Source organism: Dasypus novemcinctus, chromosome 5 (assembly GCF_030445035.2).
Source record: "Dasypus novemcinctus isolate mDasNov1 chromosome 5, mDasNov1.1.hap2, whole genome shotgun sequence".
Lineage (NCBI taxonomy): Eukaryota > Metazoa > Chordata > Mammalia > Cingulata > Dasypodidae > Dasypus > Dasypus novemcinctus.
The window spans coordinates 10,705,540-10,731,946 of NC_080677.1; the positions used below are offsets into that span (position 1 = coordinate 10,705,540).

General features: G+C 45.4%; 1 pseudogene; it reads left to right on the forward strand.

The window, feature by feature from the left end:
• Positions 1 to 3,005: 3,005 nt before the first annotated feature.
• On the forward strand, positions 3,006 to 10,706 carry LOC101440210 (YTH domain-containing family protein 3 pseudogene; annotated as a pseudogene).
• The last annotated feature ends 15,701 nt before the right edge of the window (positions 10,707 to 26,407 follow it).

The window sequence follows — 26,407 nt, forward strand, 5'->3', positions numbered from 1 at the left end:
TAAGAACCCAGTGCTCATTTTAAAAATACAGACTAATGTTGCTACCCCGAGGTGGGGTCCCATGCTGTTAAGTTACTCTCAGTTTTGACCCCCTCTTGTCATTTCCTGCTATTGCAGAAGTCAGGAGCCGCCTGAGCCACAAGCCTGGGTGGGCCATACAGGACCAGGTGACAGCCAGACCCCGTAGGGACCCTACCTGTGCTCCCCTCCATCTCTACATCCGTCAGACCCCCATGCTCGTTCACAAACAGGGTTTTTAAGAAGCCGCTAGCAGCGGCCAGAGGCTCCCTAGTTCTGCAGGTCCTGGCTGAGAGGGCAGCGTCCTAACGTGAAGTGGGATAAATGCTTGTTCCCCACGTCTAGACTCTACGTTATTTGCCCGGCGGCGCACCTCGCGTTCCAGCCCCTGGATGCCTGCGGAGGGTTCCCTGACTAACTCTAGAGCGGAGGATCCATGCCAGGAGGAGGTGCTCCAGCCTGAAGGCACGGCCACGTCCAGCACTGGCCAAGTACCCAAGTGGGAGGAGCAGCACCCTCTCAGAAACTACACATTGCTTTTACTCCCCTTCCCCACGGCCACCCAGCCATAGGACATGTCAGCCTCCAGAGCCTGCTCCTACGCACACAGTCAGCTGTTCTCTCACGTCCCTTGAAGCAGTCCATCTCGATGTCCCTCACCATCATTCCTGGAAAGAACCAGCTGGAGAGAAGGGCCTTTGAGGAGTGAGCCCGGTCTCTGGAGCTGGCACACGGGAAGCAGATGAGCCCCTGGGAGGGGACATACAGGAGGAATCAGGACTCCTTTCTCACTCTGGGATTCCTCGTGCACATCTTCCAAAACCCTCAGGCACTGTTCTGTTCAGAAAAATACTGAGCAACTGCTCTGTGCTTCACGTTGAGCTGGGCACCGTTTGACTCAGAAAATCAAATGTTCAGCCATCCCCCTGAGTTCCAGACTCATTTGTCCATGTGCCTATCTGATATCTCCACTTAAATGCCTAATTGTCACCACAACCTATGGCCAAAACAGAATTGCCCATTTCCCGCCCTGTTTTTCCACTCTTGTAATCTCCATCTCAGAAAGTGGACACACCTCCCACTCCATCTCTCATGGCAAACATCCTGAAGACACCCTTCACTCCTCTTTCCTTCAGGTTCCGTGATTAACCCATCAGCACTCAGCATCTTCCCACTGCCTGCACCACCTCCCTCTGGTCCACGACAGCATCACATCATCACTATGGTGATAGGCAGGCTACTGCCTCTCTGCCTGGGCCCCTGCATGTCATTCTCCACAGACACTGTGACCTCCACAAGGGGTAAATAATACCATGACCCCCACTTGCTGAAAATGTTCAAGTGGCTCCCCCTGGCTTACTGGACCCAGCCAAACTGGCTCTGTACTAACTACACTTGCTCCTCTTTTGGCACCTTCACACTCTAGTTCCTTCTTTGGTGGCAAGTCCTTCCTTGAGACCTGTACTTCTTAATTCCAACATTCTGTTGGAGATGAGAGCCACAGGGCTAGAGACCAATGGTTCTAAACACTGTAGAATCACCTAGGATCTTGTAAAAAAAAAAAAAAAAAAAGCCAACTTCTGACATCTGCATAGACAAATTAAGTCAGCTTCTCTCGAGGCAAGCCAGGACTCCCAGCCACATTTGAGAACCACATCTCTAGAGTCAAGTCGTGGTTCTCAACCCTGACTAACATTAAAACCACCTACAGGTCTTCAAAAACCACCCATGCCTGGTAAAGAAATAAAGATCACGAATAAAGGTAATTACACAGGTAATTATAAATGGAAGTACATACTATTTTGTATTTGTAACTCTGCTTGTTATCTCTTTCATGATCTAAAACATGAATACATTAAGTGTAATGATAAATCTATGCTTTGGGAAACAATGTTAGAATATGTAATATGTGACAAGAACATCAAGGTGGGGGGACAGAGGAGTATAGGAACATGATTTGTATATGCTAAAGAAGTTAAACTGGTATCAAATAAAATTATATTGTTATGTATTAAGCATGTTAAATTCAAGCTCCATGGTAATCCAAAGAAAATATTAGAAAAGTATGCACAGAAGGAAATGAGAAGGGATTCTAATGGGTTCACTACAAAAGATCAACTAAATATAAAAGTAAGCAGTAATGAAAGAATTAAAGGACAAAAATGTACAAGACTTTCAAAAATCAAATAGCAAAATGGCAGAAGAATGTCCTGCAGTATTACTAGTTACTTTAAATATAAATGGATTAAACTCTCCAGCCAAAAGGCAGAGATTGGCCAAATAGGTAAGAAAACATCATCTACCAGATGTTATTTGAAAGAAATTCACCTTAAATTAAAAAGCCCACATAGGTTGAAAGTGATAACGCCTAGAAAGAGCAAGTAGCCAACAATATCAAATAGAATTGCTTCATCAAAGAATATGATGAGTTTTAATGTTCTTGATAAATATATTGTAGAATTTTTGAGAGGTTCTCTTAACAGTCCTTACACAAAAGGGCAAATATGAAATAAATACAAAGAGTAAACTCTTGTAGGTAAACTCTAGAGTATAAGTTACTAGGAGATAGAATGTGGGTAGAGAATGGAAGATGATGCTCAACGTATATTGAACTTTTCATAAGGTTTATTGTATAAGTGTGGAAATGAATAGAATTGGTGGTAACACATTATAGTGAGTATAACTAACACTGCTGATTTATAAATATGATTGTGGCTGAAAGGTATAGTCTGTGGAAGTAAGTGTCAGTTGAAAGGAAACTAGAGAATAATATAGGGACTGTATAACAGTGATTTCTGTAGTGGGTGAAGATTGTGTTTAATAGTATAAGAATGTTCCTCTTTTACAAAGTGTAAAGAATATGGTGGTACAAAGGAAAATTACAACTTATGTAACTTATAGATGATAGTTAACAGTAATACTGTAATATTTTTACAGCATTTGCAAAGAACATTTATCAATTCTAAGGGACAACAGTACGGGGTACGATGCGGTATGGGTAAATAGAACCAACTGACTGACGATGTTAATAGGAATATTAGAAATGTAGATTCGCTTGTGACTTTCTTTGCCTCTGACAGAACTATCTTGAAGAGTAGAGACATCTAACAATATGGTAGAGATTACTCTTAGGAGTACACCAAGTTGCAAAAAAAAAAAAAATCATCTTACTTGTTTTTATAGGTACTTTGTAACTCTAACTTCTAGAGTTGGTCAAGAGCAGCCCCAGTTTAGCTTCATGCTTTAGAGCAGTACCACTCATGAATGGGTCCATGGCAAGATAAGGAGTTTGTATTAGAATGCAAACCAATACTGGTTTTTTCACCAGAAAAGTCACCCTAGGGAAAAAAGAAAACTATCAGTTGAGCTAAACACCATGTGTAGTGATGTAGTTATTTCCATTCTGGTGAAACTCCTTATCTCACCAACGACCAGTAACAAGTAGTTCATGGAGTCAGTTGAAGTGTCAGTGTTTGAGGAGCACGGCTTTAGAAGGCCTTCTCTCTGGCCCTCCTCCCTCTATGCTCCTCCCACAGGAAGAGGAATCTGAGGGACCTAGGAGACATGCCTGCTCAGAGCCCAAACCCCAACTTTTATACCATGGTGTGAGCACTTAAGACCTTAAGATTCCTTCCCAAACTGTCCAGGTTCACTTGAGCCTCTTCCCTTGGCCGCTTCTCCCAAGAGTGGACCACACCCCTGGGCGTCTCTTTGTAGGATGTAGAGAGAGCTTGGGTGTATGGGTTAGGGTGTCCATATTTGTGCACAGCATTTCCCCTCACAATATAGGATGATGGAATTAGGGGGTGGGGGTGGAAGGGAGTGGTCTGCTGTTCATGGGCCAGGGGCAGCTTTCCTTGCATTGCAATTAGATGATTCTAAGTTTGAACTTGGCATTCAAGGTCATTGTGAATGTTTGCCTGTCAGTGTAGAATATTTCCATGTATGATATATGCACTTCCACTTGAGCTCCTGCGCCAGACCCTGCAAATATTAGAAGAAGCTTCATTCAAAGGCATCACTTTGAAAAAAGTCAAAAGAATTTTTTAAACCATTTAACTTTTAAAAATGTTTAATCCCCACTCCTCTAATAGTGTTTGCTCACATCTTTTGAAGCTTTGTAAAATGCAAAGAATTTGCATTTAAGTACTAGATTTTATGTCTTTATGTCTTTATTTTCTTAACGGAAATCATGGTTTTTCTCATTCTGTTCTATTTACCAGAAAATTTATTTTCCTTTGCCATTCCTTGGTGAAAAGTATGAATCGTTCAAATAGTTTTCTACCAGTGTTGACCTACTCTTCATCATCCACACTTTTTACTGCCCCTACTTAGCAATAAGATCCTCTATCCACATAATCAACCAAATTCCCCAGAATTCTGACTGCTTTCTTCATTTTGTGTTTTTTGTTTTGCTTTGTTTTGTTTTATTTTGGAAGACTCTATTTAAAGCTCTATTTCTTAAAGCTTTGCTTTCACCATATCCTTTTTTCCTTTAATTTCTATTCCAACTATGCATATGTCAATGTACCTATGTGCTTATATATATACAGATCATTATGCATATGTAAGTTATCTTTATGTCTATTCCTTGGCTTGGTTGTGGTTTCTTTTAGGACAATAACTATATCTAATTATTTTTATTGTTTTACAGCACCTGATATCGGGACTGTCACATAGCAGACACTGGATAAATAATTGTATATTATTTAAATAAATTAAACAAAAAAAGATTGTTACATACAATTGCAATATAATTTACACAGAGAAGGAGTTGCCTGGATATTTAAGATTTTGAAGCATATTTCAATAATAAAAAGTAAAACATATAAATGCCTACAAGAAGTAGTAGCTCTTTTTCTATACCCTGTCTAAAATTGAATATCAAACTAAAGACTCAAACAAAAGTCCAACAGAGAAGCAGTTCCCTAAAATCCTTGAGAGGCTTGGAATGGGGAAAATATTCTTCATTGAATTTATCAGTTTTTCAAGAGTTGTGTCTTCATTTGCATATGTATTATTTCAAGTACTGAAAATTTCCTGTCAGTGCTCGGTTATCTTTTACATACTTCCATTCATTTTTTCAGTTTACGTAAAACCCCAATAACTATTTAAATAGTTCTGTTCTTGGTGCTTCTTAAAATCATAAATATAAGTTTGAAAACTAAAATTCAATTCTTTGCAAATAATTCCCTTCCCCATGTCCATCCTCGCTCATTGCAACTATGTCCACCAATTTTATTTATGATAGCCTATCTTATTCTCCCTAGGAACCTGAAGGTCTGCTATAGATCAGATAACACTGAACAATTTTAACAACCTTCTCTCTGTAGATTATTAAAAGTAAGAGTGAGGGAGATTTTTAATTTTCAAGCAAATTAAATACCATTTTCAAAAGGCTCTATTATGTTTGCTTGATCTTTTTTTAATCTTTTTTTTTAAGATATATGCATCATACAAAATGTTACATTAAAAAATATAAGAGGTTCCCATATACCCCACTCCCCACACCCCCCACTCCTCCATCGATAACTTCTTTCATTAGTGTGGTACATTCATTGCATTTGATGAGTACATTTTGAAGCATTGCTACACTGCATGGATTATAGTTGATGTTGTAGTTTACATTCTCTCCCAGTCCATTAGTGGGTTATGGCAGGATATACAGTGTCCTGCATCAGTCCCTGCAATATTATTGAGGACAACTCCAAGTCCAGAAAATGCCCCAATATCATACCTCTTTTTCCCTCTCCCTGCTTTCAGCAACTCCCATGGCCACTGTCTCCATATTAATGATATAATTTCTTCCATTGCTACAGTCACAATATTTCTATAGTAGAATACCAGTACTCTAATCCATATTTTATTCCTCCATCCTGAAGACACTTGGATGGCGATGTCCAATCCAGCTCTAAATTGAGAAGGGGTTTAGATCCCACATGACAGATAGATGGAATTCTCCTGCTTGCAGCTGTAGACTCTCTTGGTTCCCTGGTGTGGTGGTTGATTATCCCCACCTTCCTGTAAGCTGACACGGGCATGTCTAACAAAGTAGAGAGCAGGATTTGCAACTCTGCTGAGGCTTAGGGCCCAGCTGTCAAATGGCCAGTCCAGAGATTCAAGTCTCCTGAGTATACACCAACCCCAGAGCCACCACAGGTTCAGTAAAAGTGACAGTAGAGGCATGTGTAGAAAGGCCATATCTGCGTCCAACTCCATCACACTCAGGAGCACAAATTCCAAAGTAGGGCCCACTGACAAGGCATGACCATAGAACCTGTGTGCCTCCATAATCTGCAGGAGCACCAGTACCTGGGATTATATCTACTTTGGCTGTCTCTTGAATCCTGCTGAGATGTGAGTAAGCATGACCCCTCTGATGACCTCCCAACTCATTTTGAAGTCTCTTAGCCATATAAACTCATGCGTCTTTAGCATTTCCTCCTTTTATTCAAGGTCTTTTTCTAGTTGCATCACCAGCTCGTGCTGGTTAGTAATCCCTCAGTGCCAGGGAAGCTCATCCCCGGGAGTCATATCCCATGCTGTGGGGAAGGTAATGCATTTACATGCTGAGTTTGACTTAGAGAGTGGCCACATTTGAGCAACATGGAGGCCCTCAGGAGGTAACTCTTAGTCACCCTGCAGCTCTAGGCCTAATGGAAATTTCAAGCACACAGGCTCATAAGCATAGTCATCAGTATCAAGGGCCCATTATTGGACATTCCTTCTTCACTGGTCTTTACCCTTGTACTTGGGGGATTGTCGCTGCTCCATTGGGAAGTGCGACAGAGTTTCCCAGAATGGGAACTCAGCACTCCCTCAGTTGTCATGTGAAACTCTTCCCCCTATGTCAATACCCAATGAACATCAAACATATCTATATACCCTATATGCATGCCCTGGAGAACTCCCTCCCACCCATGCATCCTCCATCAGTGACACCCCACATCAGTGTTCCTCTCCTGCCATAATTGAATCCCTCTGTGATCCAAAACATCTTCAAAAATGAAGTCTAATATATTGCCAAAATCAAATAATAGGAAAAATGAAATGGTAATGATAGGTTTAGAGATTAGATATAGAATATATAATAATTTAGAAAAACTAAAATAAAGTGAAAAAATAAATTGGGGTATTTAAAAAATAAAAAATATCCTAAAAATTTTTTTCTTACATTTTGCATTTCATCACTGAAATCAGTGTTGCCCTGTATGTACAGTGGCAAGGCAATCTCTTCCATTTCTTCCACAGTGTCTACATCCTCTTTTTTTTATTATTATGTCTTCAAAAAAGTTTTCGGTCACAGTAAAGTCACATAGAGATTATACAGAACTCCCATATACTCAACATCAAACCCTTTTCCCCCTTCCCCAGCAATGATCTTCTTACATGTGGATGTTACATTTGCTACAGCTGATGTACAGATATTGAAACATAGCTACTAACTATGGTTCCATAATGATTTACATTATGGTTTACATTTTAGACTGTACACTTTTACACATTTTTTATTACGTTATGGTTTACATTTTAGACTATACACCTTTATAAATTTCTCTTTGACACTTTCTTCCTCTTATTCTATTTCCTTTCTGTTTTCTATGTTACCTTGAAAGAATAGGATTCGAGCCAGAGAAAGAGAAGGAAGTAAAAAGAGAAAAAGGATAATAGTAATAATAATAGTAAAACATAGAAGAGGAACCATATAAGGCCTAGGAAAATGAATGATTAACTCATGTAAGAAGTGCAGAGGAATTAAAGTTAAAAAGTATGGGGTACAAACAATGAAATGAGAAACCAAATAGAGAAAAATATCTGGAATGAATTAAAAGACCAGAATGATAAGAAGAGAGGAAAGAAAGACAGTAAGGAAAAAACTTCTAAAAAAGAAACAAAACAAAGAAGAGAGGAGAAATAAAAACAAGAAAAATTGAAGACTAAAAAGGAGAGGTGGAATGTATGAACAAAAACATGAAACACAAGATAGGAAGATGAAAAAAGGAAAAGAAAGTAGGTAGACAAAACTTACGCAGAAGAAAAGGGAAAACAAAGGAAGGGGAAACACAGAAAACAAGAAACAAGACAGAAGCACCTAATTAAAATAATAAAAAAAAAAACGGAGTCGGGGGAGAAAGAGGGAAAGAACAAAAAAACAAACACTCAAGCAGTCAATCAAACAAAAACAGGAAAAACAACCTTCCCTCTTTCCATCTTAGGTCCCTGAGCAGCTTCTCAGGCTGCCAGTGTTCAATTACCCTGCAGCCTGCCTTCTGCAGGCTTTGAATTGGGTTTTAGTGAATAAACTAAGTTAAATTTTTCAAAAGGAACCTTTTTTAAGAAAAATAAGAGACCCAAGAGATGTTAATACAAAAGTACTATCTATGTGTCCCCTGTCCTGAAGTATCAGCTGGCGTTTGATAACCTGGCAGATCACTACTCTAAGGAGAGCTGGGGAATCGAGCCAGGGGCCTCGTGTATTCCAAGTGGAGACTCCTCCTCTGAGCTGAACCTTCTTGTTGGGTCACTTAGCTAGAGAGCTGTCCAGTCACTTTCCCTAGGGCCGGTTTGACTCTTCGTAGTTGGGTAAATTCCCGCTGATTAGGACTCTGTCCCTGCCCCTTTCTACTCTTACTGCTTTCTCTCCCAGGGCAGCAGGATGCCACAGCCTGTGGGATGGGATCCCCCCTCACCTCTCCTGGTTAGGCTGGGTTCCCTGCTGAAATTCAGATGGGACCTGGTATCCGAACTCACCGCAGAGAAATAACTCTCAACCCTCCCCCAGATCTCCTCCTCCTCCCAGGGGACCCCAAATAGGCCCTTGCAAGGTTGTTAAGTGCTTCCTACTGCCTGCCTCCCTTAGGAGGAAATTTGATAGTTTACAGCACCAGACTAGTGAATTGCCTGACTCCACCCTCTCCCACCCAAGCTCCTCTCCCAGGTTTGCTAGGTAAGCCAGGCTGCCTGGGCAGATTCGCCTCTCCCCTCTACCTGGGGCCACCTCTTGCCAGCTGGTGTGCTCCCTTAAGTTCAAAGGGGGTCCAGGTAACCAAACCCACAGAAAGGAAACCCCTCTCTAACCTTCGCCAGAACCCTCTTACTCCTGGAGAACGCTCCCTCCTGCTCAGTGTCTGGTGGGCATCAGGGGGGGTCACAGAGGCTTTTTGCCTTGAAGGTGGGGCTTAGCTACCCACCATTCCAGCCACAGAGGCAAGAAACTCATGGTTTTCCCTTAGACTTTTTGTCTCTTTCTCCAGTTCCCTCCAGATCGATGCCCTGAAGCCTCCTGTGCTGTGGGCTCCCAAAACAGTTCACTTGGGCAGGATCTTGCCCCTTCTCAGCTGTTCTTTGCGAGAGAGCTGTTGAGTACCCAGTTAAACCCGACACCATCTTGCTGGATCCAGGCAATGGATTCTTAAACTTTGTATCAAAAACACAAGCAACAAAAGTAAAAACAGATTAATTGGACTGCATCAAAATTTAAAAATTTCTGTGTATCAAAGGTATTATCAAGAAAGTGAAAAGGCAATCTACAGGATGGGAAAAAATAGTTTCAAATCATATCTCCAATAAAGGTTTAATATATAGACTATATTAAAAACTCCTACAGGTCTCCACCACTGGCCCCATAACAGTGCTACCAACACAAACTGCTGCGGTGTTCCTCCCTTCACCAGAAAGATTCTGTAAATGGTAATGATTTTTGAGCCACACTAAGTAGCCAGACAAATCAGAGTAACAGCTCTCCACCAATGTCAGATCCAGTTACTGGGCTCCACCCAGTGGATTTCCATATTCTCTTGGGGAAGCAGCCTGGTTCATGGCTAGAGACCAATCTATGCCACATCTGACAACTTATGGACAAATGAGTAACAGAAAGTGTCATTATATAACAGACGGTGTGTTCAGTGAACCTGGGGCATTAGGGAATATGCTCCATTTCTTGGCCAACATGGGTTTAACTTTTCTCCTGGTAGTGCTGATTTCTGCACATGGGAGACAAGTGGATCCCAGGGACAATCAGCACGAAGTTCTGCTCACAGTAGCAGGTATGGCTCTCCACCTGGCTCTCTTGGGGGACCTATTACTGAAGGGCAGGCTGGAGTTGGCAGTGATACTTTGAGGAGGTGCCCGTCATTAGCAATATTGGGCAGGACATGACTGGACTGAAAATTGGTAGTGACCTGACAAGAACTGTAGCTACAGCCTTGAGCAGCGCTGGCACGACTAGGGTTGCAACCGACAGCGTGTCCCCCGTGAGCAGTGCGGCACCCAAACCAGCCTCCCGGGCTGGCACGGCCAGAAAGCTTGCCGACCCTCAACCGAAACTTAACCCAAGGGCAACGCAGGAATCGAGGGATCTGCTGTGCCACCGCCGCTTATAAAACACAACATGAGTGTTGAAACTTGGGATGTAGAAGGGGTCGGCGGGGAAGGCGTCACCAACCCAACCCCTTCCGCCTCCACACCGTGCTCCTGCAGCCTCCGCCCTGAACTCAGCCACCACCAGGGCACAAAGCCACGGCCTCAGCAGCGCCGGCCACCCCCACCGCAGCAGCACCAGGACCTCGGCCCAGCCTCACCAAGCGCAGCCCCAACGTCAGCAGCTGCAGAACCGCCGGGCAGCCCCTCGCAGCAGGGCAGCAGCCTTCCACCAGAACAACGGAGCGGGCAGTGGAAACTTGGGGTAGGTGGAGCTCCTGCGTAGTGTGGAAGGGCATCCAGCTCTGAGAGGCTGAAGGCCCTGGGCCATCCTTTACGGGAGCCTGAAGAATGGGTGCGTTTACAACCAAAAGCCGTTCTGAAGGGGAGTCCTGAGCATTAATGAGCAAATGGGCGCAGCTGCCCACTCTCTGAATGGGAAAGGCCCCCTGTTCCCTCCAGGGTGAATGGACTGCGCACTTGCGCGCAGAGGCTGAGCTGAAGTCTGCCATGGACGATAACGTGTGTGCTGGTCTCAGGATACGTGCAACGGCAAAAGTGACGTTAAATGGACCTCTGTCAAAGATATTCCCAATAACCAATTATGGCATATTCGTTTAGAAAATAATGACCACAAATCTGTTACCAGTTCAAAGGACACTCAAGAGGTACCCCCAGAAAAGGCTAAGCAAGTGCTTAAAATAATTGCCCCTCTCAAGCATACCATCTCAGCCTTCGATGTCACATGATGAAAAGTGTCGCAAGCCGTGCGTGGAGGAGTGCAGTACCTTTAGCCTGGGGGGCGGGGCACATGGACTGACATTCTTTAATCCTCGTAGTGTTACATGCTGAGTTTAGAACGCTGCAGGAAGCCATCCAATCAGCCTAAGGAACAATGCCGCAAACACGCTCGAAGGACTTTGGGTGCCTCTTCTGAATCATTCCCCCGTTTCTTCCCAAGGGTAAGCCTTACTCTGAATTTGCTCCCTGCCTGTCCTTCACTGAGTCTCGTTGAGGTCATTGCCCCTCAGGAGTCTTCCAACCTGATGGAGTTCTGCATTTTGAAGTAAGCAGACTTTTATGAACTGGCCAGGGTCTCTAATCACTAATCTTAATTTCGTTAGAAAATGTGTTCAAAGTCTGAAACAGGTGGATTTTAAATAAATTTTGGAATATTATTTACTCTGTATATGTGAAACATAGATTATTGGCACATACACACAAAAAAAAACTCATACAATGCAACAAAAACAAGCCACCAAATTTAAAAATGGGCAAAGGACTTGAACAGACATTTCTCCAAAGAAAATGTACAAATGGCCAATAAGCACAGGGAAGGATGCTCAACATCATTAGTCACTAGGGAAATGCAAATCTAGACTATAATAAGAAGCCACTTCACAACCACAAGGATGGCTACCATCAAAAAAACCGAAAATATTAAGTATTGATGAGGAAGTAGAGAAATAGGAACCTTCACACTCTGTTGGTGGGAATGCAAAATGGTTCAGCCACTGTAAAAAAAATAGCAGTTCCTCAGGAAGTTGAACAGAGAATTTCCCTAAGACCCAATAATCTGACTCCTAGGCATGTACCCAAAAGAACCGAAAGCAGGGACTCGAACAGATATGTGTACACTATAGCAGCTTGATTCACAATAACAAAGGGTAGGAAAAGCCCAAGTGCCCAATGACAGATGAATGCTTAAGCAAAGTGTGGTACATCCCACATGAAGGAATATTATTCAGCCACAAAAAGGAATGAAATCCCAATACAGCTCAACACAGAAGAACCTTGAAACATTACACTCAGTAAAATAAGACAGACAAAAAAGACAAACCTTGCCTGACTCCGCTTATATGAGATATCCAGAATAAACAAATTCATAGTGACAGAAGGTAAATTAGAGGTCACCAGGGGTGGAGGTAGGAGAAAATGGGAATTTGTTGCTTCATGGGCACAGTTTCTTTTTGGGGGATGATAGAAAAGTTTCAGAAATAGATAATAGTGATGATTGTACAACACTGCAAATGAGTTGTACACTTTAAAAGAGCTGAAATGGCAAATTTTAATAATAAAATGCCAAGGACCTGACATCCCATGGAGATACCCCGGGAAAGTGGCCGCTGCCTCCCTCTGCTCCCCCTTGTAAAGGTACCCGTGGACATGGTCTTGCAGGGGAAGGATCGCCATTGCATTCTGGGGCTCAGGGTGACAGCAGGTGGAGCTGGGGGCCACTGTCCGCCAAGGCTGACCTGTGCAGCCCCTCCCAGTGGGCACCCAGGGAGGGCCACGGGGCCCTCCCAAGGCAGCCGCTTCCCGTGACAGTGGTCCTGAGGGCATCTGAGTCGCCCTCTTGAGGTGTCTGCTGAGCACCGCCCCACCAGGAAGGGTCTCCCCAGGCCCATTCCCAGCCAGCCCCGGCTCCCCACCTCCCTCGCCAGTCTCGGCCAAGCAATCACCAGCCTCAAGCCCCTGCCCACGCTGGCGGTGCCGTGCCTCTGAGTCCTACACGTGGTTGTCTGTCCTGCCTCTCGTGACCACCTAGGAACCCCCCCACCCGTCATCCCCCCAGCCCCTCGTCCCTCTGCCATGCTTCCCCCAAGGTGCTCAGCCTTTTCGCCCACCAGCACCCTGGGGGAAGAGCCCACAGTCCAGCACAAGTCCTGGCTACAGATGTCCACAGAGAGAGCAGAAACCCAACTGCGCGGCCACCTACCTGCAGGACCCAGTGCCCCCCCAGCTTCAGCCAATCTGGGGGAGCCTGCCCCACCCCCTAGACCTCATTTCTCCCACCCTGATCCCTCATTGCCACCAAGATTCCTGCTCCAAAGAGCCCAGGGAATACCAACGAACCCAAGGCCTTGAGGAAAAGATCCTCTGCAGCTGGCACCCCTCCTCCCTGATGGAGCTCCCATGGTGGGCACCTGCTCCAGCCAGGTGGGCACCTGCTCCAGCCAGATGGGCAGGACCGACAGCCCCAGCGAGATTACCTGGAGGTATCGAGTCGATTCAAGGGGCACAGAAACTTAGCAGCTCTGGGACCATCCAGCCCAACCCCTTCATCTGGAGAAAACACTTGCCCAGATTCACAGGATGAGTCCACAGCAGGTGGGAAGGGAATGGAACGGGCAGGTCTCTAGGTCCAGCTTTGCACTCTCGCCAGGTGGGGCACCATAGTGAAGATACTTTGCAGAGGGCAAACTGTGGCCTCTAGCAGGCTCGTGCCACTCCTCTTTCAAATTCCTCTGTGTGGAGGGTAAACAAGAAGTCTGAACATGACAAGGGGCAGTGGAAGACAGGCCCTTCACCTGACATTGGCCACGGACTTTTCCAGAAAGATTTACTTGGCTCAATGGTGGAGTCTCGTGCTGGAGACGTTTGCCCATCCTCAGCTGCCGCAGCAGACGGCGTTCTCTGAATGACGTGAACTTGTTAACAAATGTTCTGGGTTTTCCTGGAAATCTTTTTTTTTCAAGAGATTTGACTCTAAAAACCAGGAGCAGTCCTGAGGGCAGGTAGGAGAGCTGTGACCAAACACTCTGGGGACACTGGGGCCGGAGGGCTCCTGGGTCAGGTGGAAAGGACAGAGCGCAGGCGGCGCGGCCTCCAGTGGGCCATCCCTGCCGGCTGCCCCGCACGCCTCAAAGCTCTCCAGACACGCGGCCCCGGCCCCTTGCCCCTGGGGAAGTCGTGACCGCACCGAGCCCTCCTCCAGCCACCGGGCCAGGTATGGACTAGAGCTTGGGGACCTCCCTTTGCCTAGCCGGCCTGAGCAGGGACCGCATAGCCCCGACCCTCCCAGCAAACACACGCTGCCTTTTTTTTTTTCAATTCTATTTTTGTCAAAACTAAACAGCCACTAAAGTATAAAATAAAACGTATTCATAAAAACAACAGCCTCCTCCCCACTCTTCCCCCATTTCCGCCTCCTTGGCAGTAACTACTCTTATTTCATGTTATACAGAATTTTCTGTTGGTTAAATTTCTTGTTTTAATTAATTAATTTTCTTCAACTCTGGTATACTTCGATCTCTTACAGCCAGTTGGTTGCTATTTACTTCCTTTTCACTAAATAACATGTTTAGAACATGTTTAGAGAGCTGGGGTCTTTCCAGTTTATAGGACATGCCACCACAAGGGTGGGGGACCCAGCGCCCTTCCCCACCCCAGCCCCAGTACGTTTGCGCCCTTGCGGGTCCTTGTCCTCCGGCTGATCTTTATCATGTTTGGCGTCAGTTCAGAGTTCGGGATTTGCGTTACCAGGACTGGGCAGGTGTTAGTCAGACCTGAGTCGCTTGGAAAGCAAGAAGGACCGTTCTCCCCCGATTGGCCGCGCGGGGGAGTGTGGCTGTCGCCGGGGAGTGACCCTGGGGTGCCTCTGCCTGCGGGCCCTCCATGGCCGGGCCGTGGGTCCCCCTTTTTGGGGCAGGCAGGGCTCCTTGCTGAGGAGGGCGCCTCAGGGGAACTCTGACGCTTCGCTATCCGCGCTCCATGGAGAGGCATCGTGTAGCTGGGGCGGCAGCCCTGCTGGAGAGCATGTGGGCGGTTTTCAGGGCTTGTCTCTTCCTGAAGCATCCGAGCTCGGACAACTCCTCCCCAGGCGTCAAGACCCACCAGCACCCGCTCCAGGGAGCTCTTGGAGGAATTTCCTTCTCCAGCAGCACCCTCCGTGCACATCCAGACCAGAGCCAGCCTCATAAAACAGTTCGCCCAACTTTGCCTGGCTCCCACCACTCATCCTTAGGCTGCCTCCGGTGCCTCTTCCTAGAGCAGGGGCCGTGCGAGGTCGAGGCTGTCTCTGTGCAGGTCTGGCTCACCCCTGGACTGTGGGACTCCCCAGGCAAGGTGCAGGCCCCCACCGCTCCCAGGCTCCAGGACCTGCATAAAGTGGGCACTCAATAACATGAGTGAGAGGAACGCTGCACAAACGAATGCCTGCCTGGTAACCAGGGCACACGCCTGCCTGCTTCCCCACACACCCGGCTCCATGGGGCCACTGGTACTGAGGGCCACGAGGCTCACCCACAGTGATGCTGAATCAGCATTGGCTAGATTTAATCAGATGCCACTGTCCATTTCCTTAGGATAGACCAAATTCTGCATGCCATACGGAAGCACTAAAACAGGAGGACAATTCCTGTGTAATACAGGTCTCTGCACACCTCTCTTGTGAGCTCATAACTATTGCAAGTATGAGTCAGGGATTTCTAGGGAGACAGAACTGATAGCAGATGTCTGTAAATATACTAGAATGAGATTTTATAAAGTTGTCTCACATGACCGTGGAGGTGCACAAGTCCAGGTTCTGTAGAGCGACTCTTAAGTCAGGGACTCTGTTGCACATCCTCGATGAGTCCCCAGGAGACTCTGGCTGGCTGAAGTAGTGATGGAAATTCTCTGAATGCTGAAATCATGTCTCCTTTTAAGGCCTTCAACTGAATGGAGGTCACTCACTGCTGAAGTCAGTCTCCTCAGCTGATTATAGATGTAATCAGCTATAGACGCATTCAACTCACTGATGATTAAAGTACATGAACTGCCCTTGTATTACAATTAGCCCAGCACTTGCTTGACCAAACAACTGGGCACCATTACCTGACCAAGCTGACACATTAGCCTAACATCACAGTAAATATTATCCTATTGCCATTTGGTAGATAGATGATATTAGATTGGTGGATGGGTGGCTAGATAGATAAAGAGATAGAGAAAGAGAGAGAAGATAGATAGAAAGAAAGATAGAAAGATAGATAGATAGACAGACAGATAGACAGATTATTTAGATAGCTATAGAGAGATATTTAGATATAGATGATAGAAGGAAAGGAAGGGAGGGAGGGAGGGGCGGGAGGGAAGGAAGGAAGGAAGGAAGGAAGGAAGGAAGGAAGGAAGGAAGGAAGGAAGGAAGGAAGGAAGGAAGGAAGGAAGGAAGGAAGGAAGGAAGGAAGGATTGAGATAGAGAGAGAACTGAGCCTCACAGAGGCTACAGGATTTGCCCAAGGTCACAAGCTAGTGAAGTAAATTGGTTGCAGCAAAGCCAGGATTTCTGAACCACAGAAGAAACCCAAGACGGCACTTGGAAAGGCGGAGGAACAGATTACATGCGGGCCCAGAGGAGAGTGAATCTTCAAATTCTGAACCCCATTTTTAAGTTTTCATAAGTTTATATAGGATTTTATGTGGGACCAGCATGACTTTTGCTCATTGGCTAACGTGTTGTTAGGTGAAATTTTGCAAGTGGGGTTACAGAGGCAGAAGGCAGGTGCAAGGTCTCAGGGTGCCAGCATGGTTTGTTAGATTACAGAAGCGAGGCACAAGAGTCATTCGTTTGATATTCTCCTGCAAAGCCATGTTCTCACGGGCTGATTTACAGAAGCGGGGGCAGGAGTGGCTGGTTAGATAGTTCTTCTGTAAGGTTATGCTTTTTATTTCTCAACAATTTCCCCTTTAACGCCCTTATAATTTTTATAGGGCAATACTCAAGCTAAGTGGGAAAACAACTTAAGGTAGTAAAGCATTTTACAAAACACAAGTACATTATTAAGATAAGTGTTCTTTTTAACTACATTCCAGTCTGTGGGAGCTGTTGTTATTAGTTCATTCCTAAACAGCAAGCTGAGCAGTCTGAAGAGGAGTGGGAATTATAGGGAAGCAAGAGTCTATTTAGTCAGGTGATGGTGATTTTCGGTGGCTCCGGGCAATTCAGATTTTCAAGGGACAGTCAGGTACAGGGTAAGTTGTCCAGTTGTCTTTTTTTTTTCATTGAAGTTTGCCCTTTTAACTCTAGTATGATGAATCCAAGGGGCAATACCTGAAACTTTGAGAGCAATAGGGATTATAAGGATAACAGTATGTGGGTACGTCCAGTGGGCTGGACCGGCTCCTTTTTTTAATCTTTTACCTAAACTAGGTTTCTGGGCAAGTGTGGGTGTACTGGGTGGCCTCATGGGATGGGGTCCCAAGACAGGACAGTTTTGTGTATGTGGGCCAGGGTTTTTCCTAACTGCTGGAGGTAGAATCCTGGCCGGTCTCTCCTAGGAGTCTGAGATTTTCCTTGAAGGTTTGAATAATTGGGGGCAGTTCTTTAAACAGGATTTCAAAAGGTGAATAGCCTGAGGATCCAGGAGTGTGTCTGACTTTAAGGAGGGCTAATGGGAGTAGATTTACTTACTGGAGGCCAGCTTTGTTGTTGTTGTTGTTGTTTATAGAATTTGGCTAGGGTGGTTTTGAGGGTTTGATTTATACATTTTACTTAACCTGAGCAATGGGACCTATATGCTGTGTGGAGTTTTCACTTAATTCCTAATATTTTTGCTAGCTCTTGGACAATGGCTGCCATGAAAGCTGGGCCATTGTTGCTGCTTATGGATAAAGGTATCCCATGCAGGGGAACTATTTCTCAGAGCAAAGTTTTAGTTACCTTTCTTTATTTTTAGTATGGGTGGGAAAGGCTTCGACCCAGCCACAGAAGGTACACATTATTTCTAGTAAGTACTTATACTCTCAACTTTGTTTTATTTCTGTAAAGTCCATCATTAAGTTTTCAAAAGGGGTAGTTTGTGTGTTGCATACTGGCTGGGGCCTGGGGAACTTGGGAGGAGTTATTTTTTGTGCAGGCTTGTCATGAGCTGCTAACAGTGGTGCAGAGTGAGGCTATCTGGGTAATGTAGTAATATTCCCAAGCAGGGCTTTTAAAGGAATTTTCTTCAGGTGGGTGAGCTGGTGGTACTGCTGAACAAGGGTGTAGGTGGCCCCTTTGGGATGAAGACTCAGCCACCCAGGAGCAGCCAGTTTCCCTCTGGGGTCCGGTGCCCTCTTTTACTCTTTGCTCACTCCTGTTCCTCCCAGGTATAGCTTAGCTTTTTAAAAGGGACAGGTGAGGCACCAGTGGCGGGGCTTGCAGTTTGAGGGCTTTTTTTGGCTGCCTGTCTAGCTGCTTCATCAGCTAGTGTATTTCCTTTAGTAAATGCATCTGTTTTTTTCTGATGTCCCCAACAGTGGATGACAGTGATTTTGCTTGGCTTCCAGACTGCCTCTAGTAGTTGAAGGATTTTTTCTTTTTTTTTTTCTTTTTTGCCCCTGCAGTTAGGCATCTCCTTTCCTTATAAACTGCTCTATGGATATGCGCAGTAGCAAAAGCATACTTAGAATTGGTGTAAATGTTTACTGTTTGCCCAGCAGCCAGTTGTAGGGCTTGAATTAGTACCTAGAGTTTTGCTTGCTGTGCAGATTACCCTTTAGATAGGGGAGGTGCTTTTATTGCTTGTTTAGCTGTGGTGACTGTGTATTTAGCAAGCCTCTTTTCATTTCTGGTAAAACTGCTGCTGTTTATGAATAGGGTTTGATCTGGGCAAGGAAGTGGCCTGTCCTAGAGGTTGGGGTGGCTGTTATACGCTTTTTCTGTTATTTTTGCACAGTTGTGTTCAGGAGTTCTTTCAGTCAGCAGGAAAGGGGCAGGATTTAGGAAAAGAGATGGGGGAGTTTTTGAAGCTCTGCAGGAGCTGATTCCAAGTTAACTGAGTCTTTTGTTGATCCTGGGATTCTCCCATTCAAAAGCAAACAGAGACTGGCTCTGAGGAGCTACCCCCAGGCAGGAAAAAGCATCCTTTAAATCCAGACAAGTAAACCAGGCAACCCCAGGTGGCAATTGCCCCATTAAGGTGTATGGGTTAGGAACTACCAGGTGCAGAGTGATGGTAGCATTGTTGATGGCCCACAGGTCTTGGATGGGTCAATATCTCATCCCATCAGGATTTTTTCTGGCATCAGCAGAGTTCCAGGGCAAATGGCATTCGATTAAGATCCCTTCTTTTCTTAGGTAGTTTATGTGCTCAACATGCCCAACTGTGCCTCACGGGGGATCGGGTATTGCCTTAGTCGGACCAAGGCGGCCCCAGGTTTTAGGTCTATGATGAGAAGGGCATGGTTCTGGGCCATACCTGGTGAATTTTTTTCAGCCCAGACCTCTGGGTCCAGTTCTAATAGCCTCTCTGGATTTTGACTTGAAGTTTCCTCTTCATGCAGCCTCCGTTCCTCACTCTGGGGAATGGTGACAAGGAGGGTGAGGCGGGTCCTGAGGTTTAAACTTGCTGACCCCTCAGGTCTAAAGGTGATCTGGGCTCCTAGTTTAGTTAGAAGGTCCCTGCCCAGCACAGGAACTGGGCACTCAGGTAAATACAGAAATTCGTGGGTTACTTTGGGGCCACCCAACTGGCAGGTTCTGGACTGGCAGAAAGGCCACTGGCTGGACTGATTTCCAGTTGTCCCTACAATGTTAGCCGTCTTTCTGCTAACGGGGGCAACTGGCATGGTTACTCCTGAATATCCGGCTTCAGTATCTACCATGAAAGTCATTGATTGGCCCCTGATGTTTACTTTGACTGCAGGCTTGTGGGGGCCGAGTTCTAGTGATCCCAGTCACCCCTATTTGGAGTTGAGTCCCGCTAGCCCAATCAGGTGGTCTTGGGGCTCGAGCTGGTGTTGTCCTCTGGGAGCATTTCCCTTCTTAGTCCAGGCTTTTTGTGGACATTCTTTCTTCCAGTGTCCAGTTTCTTTACAGTAGTCACATTGATCTCTCACCAAGGGTGCTCTCTTATAGGTATCCCCCCCCCCCCTTTTTGGGGTGGCCGTCCTCGATTGGTCGGGCTGGATTCCCTAAGGCTGCTGCTAACAGGGAGACCTGCTGTTTCATTCACTTTTTTGCTTCCCTTTTAGGAGTTTCATCCCAATTGACGAATACTTTGTTTACAACTTCAAGGAGCTGGGAGATGCTCATCCCTGTGAACCCATTTAGCTTTTGAAGTTTTTGTTTGATGTCAGTGCTGCCCGGGTGATGGAAGCTGCATTTGACCATTCTCTGGGTTTCTGGGGCTTCTGGGTTGAAGGGGGTGTAAATCTTGAGGGCTTTGCGGAGTCCCTTATAAAAATTTCCTGGAGGTTTTTCATGCTTTTGAGTGACAGAGGCCAGTTTGGACATGTTTGTGGGCCACCTCACTCTTTCCCATATCCCCCCGAGGAGGACTTTTCAATTCAGCTGGAGGGCAGCCCATCCCTGATCTGTGTTACAGCCCCAGGCCAGTGAAGCTCCTGGTGCTGCTTCTTGGGCCCATTCCTCTGGCTCTAAGTCACTTGCAGGGGCCTGTTTTTGCAAGCACTTTCTGGCTTCCATGAGGATCTGGTGTTTCTTTTCTGTATTGAACAGGGTTAGGAGGAGTTGGCAGCAATTATTTCAAGTGGGTCAGTGGGTTTGGAAAATGGACTTGGTGAGGTTGATAAGAGCCTGAGGCTTTTCTGAATATGAAGGGGTGTGGTGCTTTCAGTTTAAGAGATCTGCAGTTGTAAAGGCTGATAAAACAGGATTGCCTCCTGGGTTGGGCTGTTCCACCCACACTGATCTGGGCTGGACCCTGTGTTTCGTGGAGGGACATCTGAAGTGCAGGTTGCGCTGACTAGAGGTGTTTTTTTTTTTGGCTTTTTTTTGCCACCCTGGTGGGGTGCTGATGGGCCCGGGGAGACTGAAGGTGGAGGAGTTTCTGGGAGATCTTCTTGTGGAGGCTCCAGGGCAGGGAGATGTCCTGGAACGGCTGGAACATACAGCAAGGGTAGTGGGTTTTTTTCTGAAGAATTTGGTAAAATACTAATTTTTCAAGGTCCAGCCATTTGAGTTACTAGGACCCTATGCTGACCCTTCCTTCCAACACAGAATCAAACCTAGGGGGGCAGGGCTTGGGCAATTTCCAACCAGGAATTGATGTAGGGAAACTGATCAGCGTGGAAAGTCTTTTTTGAAATTTTTAACATACAATTTAAGACTGTGAGTTTGGATTGTGATGATTCCATCCCTGAACCACTGTTGCAGGACAAACAAAGGAGGGGAGCCTCTCATGAGGCCGCTCTGATGCCTATCCATGTCTCTCACAAGAACTTAGGCTCATCTTAGCTAAGGAGTCCCTGTAGAGTCGGATTAGCCATTATGCCATATGACGTAGCCGCGGAGTGCACTTAGACTCCATAGCTCAGGCCGTGGAGCCACAGACTGGATCAGCAAAGGCAAGCCTCTGCAGTCCACATTCATTCACTCAGTCATTCAGAGGTTACACAGTCCCACCCAAGGGACTACCCTATCCTGGAATCTCGAATCTCGAGATTTTGGGAGGTGATCAGTCTCCCCTTCCATCCAGAGATGGGCCTGATTGGGACTCAGAACCCCAGGCCCTTACCTTTCCAGCATGTTCTGATGTTGTTCAATCCACCTCTCCACCAAGTCAGGCTGGATCGGAGGACATGGCCCACAAGGATCCCCTCCCTGAAGGAGGCCTTTTCAAGGGGACAGGTGGCATCACCTCGTTTGTATGGAGATCTTCACTGGCCTCACCCACCAATGCCAAACTGGAGGCACAAAGGGGCTGTTCGTTGAGTTTCCCAGTCAGGGAACCAAATGTTGCAGCAAAGCCAGGAGTTCTGAACCACAGAAGAAACCCAAGATGGCACTCGGAGAGGCGGAGAAACAGATACATTATGTGCAGGCCCAGAGGAGAGTAAATCTCCAAATTCTGAACCCTGTTTTTAAGTTTTCATAGGCTTATATAGTATTTTATGTGGGAGCATGACTTTTGCTCATTGGCTAATGCATTGCTAGGCAAAATTTTGCAAGCGGCATTACAGAAGCAGAAGGCAGGTGCTGACTTACTGAAACGGGGGGCAGGAGTCGTTTATTAGATTACAGAAGTGGGGGGCAGGAGTCATTCATTTGATTTTCTCCTGCAAGGTCATGTTCTCACAGGCTGATTTACAGAAGCAGGGGCAGGAGTAGCTCATTAGATATTTTTTCTGCAAGGTTATGCTTTTTATTTCTCAACAAATTCATAAGCCATGAGAAACAAGGCCACAGGGCTTCATGTGGGTTGGTTGTGGGAGGCACAGGGAACTCTGGGAGTGGTAGCCAAAGGCTGGTGAAGGGCCAGGGTGCAGAGAAAACCAGAACCATCTTGGAAAGGAGTGGCTGCAGGGAGAGGGCGGAAGGGCATGAGGCCAGTGTGGCAGCCTCTGCAGAGCAATCCAAGAAGAAAGGGCAGGCAGTTCTTCGTGGTCACTGCTGCCCACATGGGAAACGGGTATGCCCAGCCCATATACTCTTGGGTGAGCCTGGGTCTTGGGCAGGATTTGTCATATTTCTGCTTCGAAGCCTTTGCTATGCTTGTCAGAATCTATGCCACATGTGCAGATTGGGGGACAGGTGTCATTCCCCCATAGTTTTTGACATGAAGGGCCCTCTTTCCCAGTCCCTCTGGCCAGCAGTGGTGTGGTAGCTGGCCTCCAAGATGGCCCAACAATCGACTCCTTGTGGCCAGTGTCTTGTGTCGTCTCCTCCCACGTGGACCAGGTTGGTCTGGCTAACCAATAGACTATGGTGGAATGTTCTCCTGTCACTTCAAGGCCAGGTTGTTTGATACTGCAGCTCCCATCTTGGGTGTACTCTGAGGCTCCCATGCAGAGTATCCCATGGTATATGTTGGTGGTTTGGAGCTATGTATCCTCTCGTAAATTGGATCTTTTGTTGAGGTTACTTCAGTTAAGTTGTGGCCCAACTGAATCAGGATGGGTTTAATCCCATTACTGAACACCTTACAGGCAAGTCAACAGAAAGAAAGAAAGTCAGAGGGAACAGCCAGAAGCTGGGAAAACAGATCCCAGAAGAGAAGGAAGAGACCAGGAGAAGATGCCATGTGTATTGCCATGTGACAGAGCTGCTCGGGACCAAGGATCACTGGCTGCCAGCCCCAAAATACCACCATCTTCCTGGAGAAAGGCCACCTTGATGATGCCTTGATTTTGGACTTCTCCTGGCTTCAAAACTTCGATAAATTCCCATAGTTTAAACCAACCCATTATACAATATTTGCTTTGGCAGGCAAGAAACTAAATCAGCATATATGCATCATATTTTATTTAGTCATTCCCCAATTGAAGGCTGTTTATGTTCATGGCAAACTATGCTGACAGGAATATCCTTGTACATGTCTGCCACATGTGGATATAGAAGTATTTCTCTGGGATTGCTGGGTCGAAAGAGATGCCTATTTTTTCCATTGTGTGACAGTTTGAGATTATTTTATGAATCCCAAAAAGACAAAGATTACATTTGTAAACTATTCCCCTGGTTGTAATATCCTTTGATTGCATTAAATTCAGCTAAGAGACCTTTGATTACTCAATAAGATTAATTTAAGGCCTTGATTCCACTAGGTCAGTAAGGTGTAACTCAGGTTGAGTTCCCCTCCTTGATGAGTCTGATATAAATGAACTCACATGGGCAGATAGGCACACAGGAAGAGAGAGCTCTGTCATTTTTTATCCTGCCAAGCGACAGAAAGGAGAAGCCTCAACCAGCTGAGGCCCCATTTGCCTCATAGCTTACAGCTGAAAATGAGAAGAGAGTGAAACAGCTGAGACTTATGTAGGAGACTTGGAAGGAAACACACCCTATGCCAGGAAAGAGGGGACTATAGGACTGTTTAAATAGGAAATCTCAAGAGGCTGTGGGAGCTCAAGAGACAAGGGTGACCCTGGAGGGGAAGAGAAACCTGGGCAGAAATTGGCAGCCATCTTGCTTCACCACGTGGCAACACACCAGGATCAACTGTAGCTGACTTTGGTGAGAAAACACCTGTTAGGGTGCCTTTTATTTTTTTTAAGATTTTTTTTCCCTGCCCTGCTGTTTTTACTGTCTGTGTCCATTCACTGTGTGATCTTCTGTATCTATTTCTCTTTTTTGTCTTCTCATCTCATCTTTCTCCTCTAGGATTCAGAGGGGTCTCTCTTTTTGTTGCATCATCATCTTGATGCGTGACTCACTTGAACAGGCACTGGTCCACTGCGTGGGCACTGGTTCACCATGTGAGCACTCACGTGGACACTTGGCTCACCACGCGGGCACTCACACGGACACTCAGCTCACTGTGTGGGCACCAGCTCAATGCACAGGCATGCTCTCTCTTCTTCTTTCTCACCAGGAGGTCCCAGGGATTGAACCTGGGTCCTCCCATATGGTAGGCAGAAGCCTTATCACTTGCTCCACATCTGCTTCCCTCTTATGGTGCCTTGAATCGGACTTTTCACGGGCTTTGGACTACAAGCTTTTACCCCAAATAAATACCCTTTATGACAGCCAACAAATTTCTGGTACTTTGCATCAGCACCCCTTTGGCAGACACAAGGGTAATGCCAAATTGTCCTCCAAAAATTAATTTATATTCTAACAGTATCCTTTCGACCACACTCCCACATCTACCTGATATTATTCACCATATTCATTTTTAGAGTAAAAAATATCTCTTTGTTTTCATTTAAGTTCCCTGAAATCTATGTTTTTACTTGTTTGTGACCTTTTTCTATGTCTGTTTATATTTTCTTTTCTCTAAATTTCCCATTTTAAAATTGGGGCTTGTCTTTTTTTAATTGATTAATTGATGTTGGATCTGGATAATTTTCTTATTTGGTTTATTCCTACATATTTTTATAGTTTTGTGGCTACTGTAAATAGTATATTCCTGACAATAATTTCAAATTGATTATTGCTAATATATAAGTAGGTTATTAATTCTGAATATAGATTTTGTTTCTAACCACCACTGAAATCGTGTTGATTCTAATTAGTTTTATTGATTCTCCTGGATTTTCTAGGTAAACCATTTATCTTCAAATAATGGTAGTATCGACTCTTCCATTTTATGTGCATTGTTTATTTTTAGAGTATTACAACCCTGGTGAGGTTCTCCCCCATGATACTAAGTGTCCGTCAGCAATAGGAGTGAGCATCTTTCTTACATTTCTGACTTTTGTGGGGATCCTTCTAATATTTCTCCATCAAGAAATGCATGTGCTGCTGACTTCTGGAGTCTGCCTCATCTGGGTAAGGAAAAGTCTATCTATGCCTTGGCTTGTCCGGATGGCATGGGAAGCATCTTGGATTGGCTCTGTGAGCACCCATTCCCACTCCCGTATCTCACAGCTTCTACTCTAGAGCTCAGAAACAAAATAGTTTATTCCCAGCCTCTCTTGCAGCTAGAAGTAGTCTGGTCAAGGATGGTATATAGAAGGCCTGGGAAAAGCTTGCCTTCCTGATGAAAAGGTGGCATCCCAAGAAGAAATGCTTTTTCCCTTTACCCTACCCTATTTTTCATGCCTCGGTGCATATAGTATGCTTGGAGATATGGCAGCCTGTGCAAGCTTGAGCTTCGCACACTGAGAATGGCAGAGAAGGGAGGTCAACTGAGCTTCACTGCCAGATGACATCCCTGAATGGCTGCTCCCAGCCTGACTTCTTCCCACATAATAAAAATAAACCACCAGCTTGTTTAGGGCCACTTCTTGTAGATTACTCTCAGGCTCTGAGGTTGTTGCCTTCAGTGGAACGAATCCTAGTGAGGCAAGGTGATGCCGGCCATGTCAGATGATTTACAGAGCTTTCCTTCTTTGTCTATGATTTGGAACAGTTGGTAGATGATAATGGAATAAGGCCTGTTGTCATATTATAGAAGTAAATATTTGGTTAACTTCCCAATTACTTCTGTGATTATTATTCTGTTCAGGTTTTCTACCTCACCTTGAGTCTTACAAAATAAACACATTTTATTGATCATGTCTTCTCTTTCTTTTCTATTTCAATCTTTCTACTTTTATCATTATTTCTTCCTTCCATTCTTTGTAGGTTTTCATTGCTATATCTTACTAGCATATTGGGTCAATCATTCATATGTTCTGGAAAATGTATCAAAGGTTAAATGGCCATATGAGTTTATAGAAGGTCCCCTCCACACCCAACAATCCCCGGAGTTTTCGTCTCTTAACCCATTGGGCTTGGCAGTTAAACCTGTGGTCAGTCACCTGTAGAGTGGGAGTGGAGAGCGTCAATTCTGCCTCCCCACTCTGATTCATCAGTGCACCTGTCTGGGCTCACTGCTTCTTG